Source organism: Chrysochloris asiatica, unplaced genomic scaffold (genome assembly GCF_000296735.1).
Source record: "Chrysochloris asiatica unplaced genomic scaffold, ChrAsi1.0 scaffold02056, whole genome shotgun sequence".
NCBI classification, from domain to species: Eukaryota; Metazoa; Chordata; class Mammalia; order Afrosoricida; family Chrysochloridae; genus Chrysochloris; species Chrysochloris asiatica.
Genome location: NW_006410574.1, coordinates 1,694 through 13,058, shown reverse-complemented (window position 1 = coordinate 13,058; position 11,365 = coordinate 1,694). Strand labels below are relative to the sequence as shown.

General features: G+C 38.8%; 1 pseudogene; it reads left to right on the top strand.

Moving 5' to 3' along the window:
- The first annotated feature begins 3,085 nt into the window (after positions 1–3,085).
- LOC102837210 lies at positions 3,086–4,258 on the top strand (annotated as a pseudogene).
- Positions 4,259–11,365: the final 7,107 nt, after the last annotated feature.

Below are 11,365 nucleotides of genomic sequence, written 5' to 3'. Positions count from 1 at the left end.
CTGGGGGAACTGAAGAAAAAATTCAAGCTTTGACTTTCATGATTGAAAGATTCTCTGGGCAAATTATTAAATGATACAGAAAGAATCAAGAAAAGAAGGAAGGAATACATAGAGTTGCTGCACCAAAACGAAATGATTAATGTTCAATGATTTCAAAAGGAACCATATGATCAAAGGCCAATGATACTGAAGAAAGAAGTCCAAGTTGCATTGAAGGAATCGGCAAAAAAAACAAGGCACCAGGAATTTATGGGAAAAAAAGATTGAAATCTTTTAAGGAAGTTAGGTGGCACAGGAAGCACTCACTCATCTCTGCCAAGAAATTTGGAAGACAACTATCTGGCCAAGTGATTGGAAGAGATCCACATTTGTGCCCATTCCAAAGAGAGGTGACCCAATGGAATGTGAAAATCATCGGGCAAACTCTTTGACATCCCATGCGAGTAAAGTTTTGCTAAAGGTAATACAGAAATGGCTGTAGGCATACATTGACAGAGAGCTTCTAGAGGTTCGAGCCAGATTGAGAAGAGCCCATGGAACAAGGGATGTCATTGATGATGTCCTATGGATCTTGGCTGAAAGCAGAGAATATCAGAAAGATGTTTACCTGTGCTTTATTGACTACGCATAAGCTTTCGATTATGTGGATCATGACAAGCTATTGTCAACATTGCAAAGTATGATTATTCCGGAACACTTAATTGTGCTCATGTGGAATCTGTTCCTGGACCAAGAGGCAGTTGTTCAAACAGAACATGGGAATACTGAATGTTTTAAAATTAAGAAAGTTGTATGAAAAGGTTGTATTCTTTCACCATACTTATTCAACTTGTTTGCTGTACAAAAAATCTGAGAAGCTGGATTATATGAAGAAAAATGTGGCAACAGGATTAGAGGAAGACTCATTAACAACCTTCAATATGCAGATGACTCAACCTTGCTTGCTGAAAGTGAATAAGACTTAAAAATTTTACTGATGAAGATCAAAGAGCACAGCCTTCAGTATGGATTGCATCTCACTGTAAAGAAAACAAAAATCCTCACCACTGGACCAATAATCAACATTCTTATCAATGGAGAAAAGATTGAAGTTGTCAACAACTTCATTTTTCTTAGATCAATTATCAACACTCATAGAAGCAGCAGTCAAGAAATCAAATGATGTATTGCATTGGGCAAATCTGCTGCACAAGACCTTTTTAAATTGTTGAAGAGCAAAGATGCCAGCTTGAGGGCTAAGGTGCACCTGACCCAAGCCATAGTATTTTCAATAACCTCATATGCATGTGAAAGCTGGACAGTGAATAAGGAAGACCATAGAAGAATTGATGCTTTTGAGTTATGGTGTTGGAGGAGAATATTGAAAGTGTCATGGGCTGCCAAAAGAATCAACAGATCTGTGATTGAAGACGTGCAGCCACAGTGCTCCTTGGAGACCAGGATGGCCAAACTTTGTCTCTCATACTTTGGACATATTCTCAGGAGGGAGCAGTCTCTGTAGAAGGATATCATGTGGTGGAGAGTCAGATATAATGAGGAAGAACCCCGCGAGATGGAGTAGCAAAGTGGAAGCATCAATGGACTCAAGTGCGGCAGCAATTGTGAGGTTGACCCAGGACCAGGCAGTTTTTCAGTCCATTGTGCATATGGTCGCTGTGAGTCGGTACTGACTCAATTGCACCTAACAACAACATTTATTGATGTAGTAGTCAGGATTTTTGTTTTCCTTATATTGAAGTGATACTTGTACAGACAACTGTGTTCTTTGATCTTTTTGATTAAGTAATTTAAATGCTCTTTACCAGGAATTTATAAAAAATGAACTGGAACTGACAGACATTGCTATCTAGTCACTGGTGAGCAGAAATGGACTGCTATAGGTGACTTTGAATCTGACAAATCAAATGGTTTACTATGTTAGAATGACAAAATGAAGACGGTGCTACATTCATTATCAAAGAGAACATTTCAATATTGAAGTATAATGCTCTTTTTGATAGCATAATATCCAAATGCCAGTAAGGCAAATGAGTTAATACCTCAATTATTCACATTTACAAATAAACCACTAAAACTAGTGAAGATGAAATTGAATGATTGTACCTATTTCTTCAGTCTGAAATTGATCAAACAAACAATCAAGATGTATTCATTATTATTTGTAATTGGAATGCAAAGATTGGAACAAGGAAGAAGGATCAGTAAGAGGAAATGATGGCCTTGGTGATACAAATGAAACTGGAGTTTGAATGATAGAACTTTGTAAAAAATGACATTCTGGTAACAAATACCTTTTTAAAGCAGCATAAAAGATGACTATACACATGGACCTCACCAGATGGTATACACAGGAATCAAATTGGCTACATCTGTGGAAAGACATGGTGGAAAAGCTCCTTATCATCAGCCAAAACAAGTCCAGGGGTAGACTCTGGAATGGATCATCAATTGCTCATATTCAAATTCAGGCTGAAACTGAAGAAAAGTAAAACAAGTTCATGAGTGTCAACATATGACCTTGTATATATCACACCTGAACTTAGAGACCATCTTAAGAACAGATTTGATATATTATACTCTAAAGATTGAAGACCAGAACATTAATGGACTGATACTAAAAACATCACAGAAGAAGAAAGTAAAAGGTCATTAAGAAGATAAGAAAGAAGAAAAGTTCCTAAATGGATGTCAGAAGAGACTCTGAATATTGCTCTCCAGTGTAAGAAAAGACGCAAGTGGAAGAAGAAAGGAGATAAAAGAGATGAATAGAAGATTTCAAACAGTAGCGGGAGAAGACAAAGTCAAATCTTATACCAAAATGTGCAAAGACCTTGATTAGAAAACTAAAATGGAAGAACATACTCAGCATTTCTCAAGCTGATGGAACTGAAGAGTAAGTTCAGCCTCAACTTGAATTATCAAAGGATTCTGTGGATAAAATATTGAACAATGCAGAATGCATCAAAAGATGATGGAAGGCACAAGGAGGGGCTTGTCGGGGTGGCTGTTCTCTCCCGCCAGGCCAAGGTGCTCGCACTCCATTCTCCTTCACCTCTCGCAGCCAGCGCACCGGTCGTGAGCGGCCATGGGCCGTACTGTAGCTAGCCTGAGCCCCGCTGAACCTTCCTGGACTTCCTTGGGCGACCGTGAACGCAAAAAGAAGCGGCTGTTGGAACTGCTGCAGTCGGTGGGCATGGGCAACGCGCACTGTGCCAACTGCAGAGCTGCTGATCCTGACTGGGCCTCTTTCAAGCTGGTAATCTTCATTTGTTTAAATTGTTCTGGTGTCCACCGCAACCTCCCTGATACCAGCAAAGTTAAATCCGTGAGACTGGATTTCTGGGACGACAACCTTGTGGAGTTTATGACCCAAAAAGGGAACCTCCGTGTGAAGGACAACTATGAAGCAGAGACCCTATTTTCTACTATGTCCCTCAGGCTGATGACTGCTTGGTCTTAAAGGAACAATGGATTCGAGCTAAGTATGAGAGACAAGAGTATATGACTGATGGGAGAATCATCTCACCTCTAGGTAACCGAGAAGGGTTCCTATGAAGCAGGGAAGGGACAATGCACAGTTCCTGAGAAGAAGGTTTGTTCTGCGGGCAAGAGAAGTTTTCCTGAGTAACTACACTAAAGAAGAGGGTAAAGGCCCCATAGCTACCGTTAGCATCAAGGACTTGAATGCCACCTCCAGACAGAGAAGACAGGGAATCCCCATGGAGAGGTTCACTTTAGGAACCTGTTTGTGTATCATGAAAGCGGGAAGGAGACAGTGTACGTGTTCAATGCCCTTAGTGCAGCACAACTGCAATACCTAAAAACGTCCTTTCCTGAGCTTCTGGAATCTGAACTCGTGCCCCTTATCACCAGGAATTACCTCAAACAAGGCTTCTTGGAAAAGACTTGTCCAAAGCTGCGAGAGCCTTTCAAGAAACGGTGGTTTGTCCTGGATCCTCAAAAGTGAAGACTGTTCTACTACAAAAACCCACTGGATGCCTTTGAGCAGGGCCAGCTTTCTATCCGGAGCAGTGAGCAGGGCTATGACGTCTATGGAGATCGGCCCAAGGGCATCCGAGGGAAGTGATGGAAAGCTGGCCTCACAATCATCACTCCACAGCTGAGATCTGTCTTCACCTGTCCCAGGGAGAAAGAGCAGCAGGAATGGCTGAAGGGTCTGCTGGATGTCCTACCCCATCCCTTTACCCCCTTCAGCGTCATCCCTACATCAACAGACAGTGGCCGCAGCAGCAGCTGACCACTGGCCCCTCAGGACTCCTGGTGGAAGGAGAGGGTCTCCCCTTGGACCTATTGTTCTGGTCCTTGCAGTCAGCAACCATCCTGGAGTGAATTCTTCAAGACTGAAGCTGTGGCCCTTACCTGTCGTCGGTTCCTCGGACCTTGTCCTACTGCCTAGGCCTGAGGTCTCTGGGGATCTGATACACAGATGGACATACTTGCACTCCTCAAGGTCTGGGCCTAGGACTTTTTTTTATCTCCAAAAGGGAGACATTGCAACAAGAAAACACCTACTGCATCACCAAGTAGCACTCTTGCCAAAAAAAAAAAAAGGTTTCTGTGAATTAAATTACGAGGAAAGATTCAGACAAACTCAAATTGAGGAACATTGTGCAAACTTAACTGTCCTGGATACTTTAAAAATGTCAATATTATGAAAAATTCATCTGGAAAATGTTCTATATTGGAGGAAACCTGGTAATCAAATGCAATTCATGATCCTTGATTGTTTTCCTGGATTATTTATATAAATATGGAGTCCTGGTGTGGCACTGCAGGATGATGCACTGCATAGTACTGGTGTGGCGCTGTGGGTTAATGCGTCAGACTGCAAAGCCGTTTGAACTGCAAGGTTGGCCATTCAAGCTCACCAGCTTCTCCTTTGAAACCTTAAAGAGGGTCGCTGTGTGTCAGAATCGACTCTATGGCTCTTCACAACGCAATATATAATTGGAGTTGTATGTTAAGATTGTAATGAATATGTTGTATTTGTGTAAGATAATTCTCTTGTTCTTAGGAGATACATGTTCAAGTATTCAGGACTTTTAGGGACAAAATGTAACAATGTTTATAATTGACTTTTGAATGGTTCAGCCAAAAATAAAAGTACATGCATATTGAGTATATGAGAATGCATAGGGTACACACACATATATATACAAAGGACTTTCAGCAAGTTAGTGGAAACAGTCATTATCTTTTAATTATATTTTTTCCGCAAATTTTGTGAAGCCCCCGTGTGTGTGTGTGTGTGTGTGTCTGTGTGTGTAGTAAAAAGAGAGAGATGAGGCCTAGTAATGCAAAGGTTAAAAACTTGTCTGTAAACAACAGGGTATTTGTTATGTTGTCAGTGAAACCCATCAGCTGTTCTGTGGAAGAATGATATGGCAGTCTACTTCTATAAGATTGGCAGCCTTGGGAGCACCCTGGGGAAGTTTGACCCTGTCCTGCAGCATAGCTCTGAATCAGAATCGACTCCATGTTGATGAGACAGATAGAGGGAGCAAGTGTACCATTGTGCAAAACGTTAGCAATTGGTGAGTCTAGATAAATTACATATTGGTGCTAACCGTCCCTTTCATACAATTTTTCTGTAGATTTGAGAAAGTTTCCAAAATTAAAAACACCCTGTTTACTCCTCCAAGGGGAGAAGGGAATGATGGAAGGAAGACACAGAGACACTGTGTAGCATATGACCAAGAGCCAATGATCTTGAAGGAAGAGGTAGCATATGACCAAGAGCCAATGATCTTGAAGGAAGAAATCCAAGGTGCATTGACATCATTGGAAAAGAACAAAGCACCTGGAATTGATGGAAAGCAAATTAAAATCTTTCAACAGACTGATGCAGTACTGTAGGCAGTCACCCATCTATGCCAACTAACCAGAAGATATATATGTTTGTGACCATTCCAAAGAGAGGTGATCCATGGAATGTCAAAATCATAGGACAATACTATTGATGTCCTATGCAAATAAAATTTTATTAAAGATAATGCAAAAATGGCTTCAAACAAGCGTTGTCAGAGAACTTCCAGAGGTTCAAGTCAGATTCAGAAGAGGAGATGGAATGAGGAATATCACTGCTGCCGTCAGATGAATCTAGGTTGAAGGCAGATACTATCAGAAAGATGTTTACCTGTGCTTCATTGACTACACAAAGACTTTCGATTGTATAGATCATGACAAGCTATGGACAACATTGTGAAATATGAGTATTCTGTAACACTCGATTGTGATTGTGCTCATGAGGCGCCTGTACATAGACTGAGAGGCAGTTGTTCGAATAGAACAAGGGAACACTAAATTGTTCAAAATTAGGAAAGGTGTGTGACAGGGTTGTATTCCTTCTCCATACTTACGGAAGCAGCAGTCAAGAAATCAAACAACATATTGCATTCGGAAGATCTGCTGCACAAGACCTTTTTAAAGTGTTGAAGAGTAAAGATGTCAGTTTGAGAACTAAGGTGAACCTGACCCAAGCCATACTATTTTCAATACTTCATATGCAAGTGAAAGTTGGACAATGAATATGGAAGACAGTAGAAGATTTGATGCATTTGAGTTGTGGTGTTTGAGGAGAATTTTGAAAACACCATAGAATACCAAAAGAACAACCAGATTTGTATTGAAAGAAGTACAGCCTGAGTGTTCCTTGGAAGCCAAGATGGCCAGACATTGCTTCTCATACTTCAGACATATTGTCAGGGGGCACCAGTTACTGCAGAAGGATATCATGTTTGGTAAAGTGAAGGGTCAGAGAAAAAGAAGATCCCCCAGCGAAATGGATTGGTATAGTGGTAGCAACAATGGACTTAGGTGTAGTAACAATGAGGTTGTCGCAGGACTGGGCAGTGTTTCATTGTGTTGTACATAAGGTCTCTGTGAGTCAGTACTGACTGTTGACACCTAACAGCAACAACAACAACCATTAAGAAGTGATCTTCTATTCATTCTTCCTGTTCTGTCTTAGTCTGTAAACTTCACTGAAACCTTCCCATTATTGGTTACCCTGCTGGTATTTAAAATACTAGTGGCATAGCTTGCAGCACCACAGCAACACACAAGCCATCACAGTAAGACAAACTGATAGATGAGTGGTGGAGAAAGCTAGTACACCCCCGTATTTCTAATGTCCATTAGAATAAAAGCCTGGCTCCTTACCAGGTTGTAAAATACATTTCATGAATAAGCCACTCCATCTCTTACCTCAGCTTGTGACTCTTCTCTTTAGTTACGATGCTGAACCCATACCAGTTGTTTTAGTTACTTAGAGATACTGCTGCAAAAATACCACAAAAGGGGATAACACACACACACATGGATAGCTTTAAAAACATATTTGGTTTCCCCTCATAGTTGTGGAGCCTAAAAGTTCTACTTATAGTCTAAAAATTGATTCTTTCTGTGAGTCTATCTACTTGTTTGTATCTATTTCTTTGTGTCTTGGCATGTGTCTTCCTTCATTGTTTCCTGTTTTCCTATATTTTTATATCTCAGATGTGATTAGGTTACGCCACTTCTTACACTACTATGGCATCATTTGCATAGCAAAAGAAGCACCTATTTACCAACAAGGAGCTCTGGTAGCGTAGTGGTTACGAATCGGGCTGCGAACCTTAAGGTCAGCGGTTCGAAACTACCAGCCGCTCCGCGGGAGAAAGATGAGGCTTTCTACTCCCGTAAAGATTTACACCCTTGGAAACCCTGTACAGGGTCGCTATGGGTCGGAACCGACTCGACGGCACTTAACAACAACAACAACAACATTTACCAACAAGGTCATGTTTACAGATGTAGGGCTTGTGACATAGCACACATTTTTAAAGGACACAATTAAATTGATAACTGACTTTCTCTAAATAATTCCAATTTCTTCTCTGAGAGGGTCTTTGAACTTGGAACTTGTGTTTTCTTAAGCCCTCTTTTCCATAGTTTATAAAGACAAGCTCTTCCTCATGCTTAAAATGATGGATTAAATGTAAATTTCATAATAATGCTTTCAGTGATCATTATTTTAAAATAAATATCATAAACATTGATTTCTTTCTCATATACTTATTATTCATTTATTGCATTCATAATTATTTGCTGTCACTTCATTTGTTAAGGTTTTTGTTTTGTTTTTTCTCACGTTCATTTGAATGTAAGTTCTACAACAGTGGAGACAAACTTTTCTATCTTGAATCCCCAGCACCTAAAATGGAAACTTGTACACATGAAAAACTCTATAATTATTAGGGAAATAAGCAGACCCCATCTACAATCCCTAATGGTTTCCAATTCTCAAAATACTATGTGCTTATTCTTGCCTCTGTGTCTTTTGAACATGCTATTTGTTCTTCCTTGCTTAAGTAATTTCAAGTCTGCCTTAATACTTAAAGTTTATCTCCTCTAAAACTTCCATTGATTGGTAGTCTTCAGTGTCTCTTTTTCAGTTATCTAATAATCTGAGAAGCTGGGTAATAAGAAGAAAAATGTGACATCAGGATTGGAGGAAGACTCATTAACAACCTGTGATATGCAGATGATACAAACTTGCTTGCTCTAAGTGAAAAGGACTTAAAATAGTTACTGATGAAGATCAAAGAGCACAGCCTTCAATATGGATTGCATCTCAATGTAAAGAAAACAAAAATTCTCACCACTGGACCAATAAACAACATTCTTAGCAATGGAAAAAATACTGAAGTTATCAAGGACTTCATTCTTCTTGGATTAACTATCAACACTCATGGAAGCAGCAGTCAAGAAATCAAATTACATACTGCTTAGGCAAATCTGCCACACAAGACCTTTTTAAAGTGTTGAAGAGCAAAGATGTCAGCTTGAGGACTAAGTTGTGCCTGACCCAACCCATAATATTTTCAATAACCTCACATGCATGCGAAAGCTGTACAGTGAATAAAGAAGACCGTAGAAGAATTGATGGCTTTGAATTATGGTGTTGGAGGAGAATATTGAAAGTGCCATGGGCTGCCAAAAAGAACCAACAAATCTATGTTGGAAGAAATGCAGCCAGAGTGCTACTTGGAGGCCAAGATGGCCAAACTTTGTCTCTCATACTTTGGACATATTGTCAGGAGGGAGCAGTCACTGGAGAATGATATCATGTTTGGTAAGGTGGAGGGTCAGAGAAAAAGAGGAAGATCCCCAGAGAGATGGATTGGCAAAATGGCAGCATTGATGGTCTCAAGAGAGCCAACAATTGTGAGGTTGGTCCAGGATCCGGCAGTATTTCGTTCTGTTGTGCATTGGGTCGCTATGCGTTGATACCGACTCGATGGCACCTAACAACAACAGCCATGATGCACAAGTCACACCAGTATTGTAGCTTCAAATAATAGTAGTCTTTTTACAAAATTTCTTGATTCCATTAGACATGACATGGTGCTTCTTTTGTTCCTCATAGGTGCATTAACTCCACAGCATTTAGCAGGCAACTGAGGTGAGCTTCCTTGGAGTTGGGATATCAAAGAAAGCTTTATTCAAAGTCTGATGAGTTGGGACTTTTTCATACATCCATTCAATATGGCCAAATTAGTTTCCTCACAGCTTTGTGATTGGAGGCTATATGTCTTAAATGGCTACAGGTTTCAAGAAAGAACATGAAAAAGAAAAAAAAATAAAATAAAATCAAGCCCAGAATGGAATTGACACAATAACTCTTCTGTCGCATGTTATTGGTCAAAACAAGTAGCAAACAATTGTGACTCAGATGATCTTTGTGAGACTAAGTCTTTTCCGGAGCAAACAGTCTTATCTATTTTCCATGGAGCAGTTGGTAGGCAACCAATGTTGTGCCTAGCAAAGGCACCTCAAATTCAAAAGAAACAAATGACACTCCACCTCTTGAGGGATGAAATATTAAGTCTTCAGTCACTTTTGGAGATTAGCAAAAATAAGTCCCATGTATGTAACGTGGTTAGCTCTTTTCTTTGAAGTGTCATCTCACCTTTGCTTCTCTGTTATGCCATTTATTACATGCTCCTGCATTCTAATTACTTGTCCATCTTTTCCACAGCACTTTCAGTGTTATAAAGGCAGAGAATGCATTTTATTTATCAATACATGCCCGGGCCCTTGCTCCAATTGTACGCCATTGGTTCCATGTTATACTAGATTATTGAGTGATTTTAGAGATGGTATCATCAATAAATAAAAACCATGTCAAGCCTTTTTCTATAGTTAATAATACTTGTTAGATGAGTAAAGTCTGAGTGAAAATTGTACTTTATATGCATTAAATTTATTCTGAGCTTTATAAACTTTATAATTCCCTTTTGAGTACCATTTAGTTACTTCATAATACCACTAACACATACACTAAAATGTGAGTTAGAATCAAATTAGCCCCAATGGATTTGGTCTGGCTTAGTTTCTCTAAAATAGCATCTCTATCTTTAAGATCTCTAAATAATTTAGAACAATATGAAACCACTGACATGCTATTATTAATGTGCATTTTCTGTTCTTCATTTGAGAAAAGCAAGATCACCCATCTTTTTCTGACATTTTCATATGGAACATTTGGTTAGATAAATTTTAAATCATATAATTGTTTTTACACTTATAAATTTTAAAATCAATTTCTCTAAACATATCTAATTTAAAAAAAACTTGTTTATGAAAGAATTATACTTTGTAATGAATGTAATTTTTATATCTACAAATATTAAATATTCCAGAGGCCTGAACTCTCATTCATGAGTTAAGGATACTAATTAAAATGAAAAAGTATAAAGATGATTTGGATGCATACCTTTTATAAAGATTATGGCTGAGTTAACATCCCTAATACACACTTTACTCTCACCCTTCACCACTCTTCATGAGCTCTGGATCTCTAACAAAGAAAAGACAATTTCAGAGCTTTGGAAAGGCCTACACTTTTGATTTATCAAGAACAATACTGGCAACTTTCCAGAAACCTGGAGGCCACGGCTCATCTGCAAATCATGTACATATATTTGCATGAATTTCATTTTGATTAGTAGCCTCAACCCATGATGGTACTTAGGATGAATGAAGCATTTTACATATATGAATAAATGAAGACAATTTAGTAGTCTTATTGCTCATGGGTGTGTTTTACTAATTTCTCTTATTCTCACTCTTTTCATCTATTCTTTCCTTGTTATACTCTTTAAAACTGTAGTGGATATTATTTTTTATTTTTCTAATAATTATTTGATATAAATTGTGAGAAGGAAAACACCTTGCTTTTTGTTTTTTAAACAAAATTATAAAACTTTTTATTAAACAAAAATATCAGAATGTCAAGATATTGTTTCTCAGAATATCCTCCATCTAGATCTATACACTTTGGAAAGCAATGATTCCATCT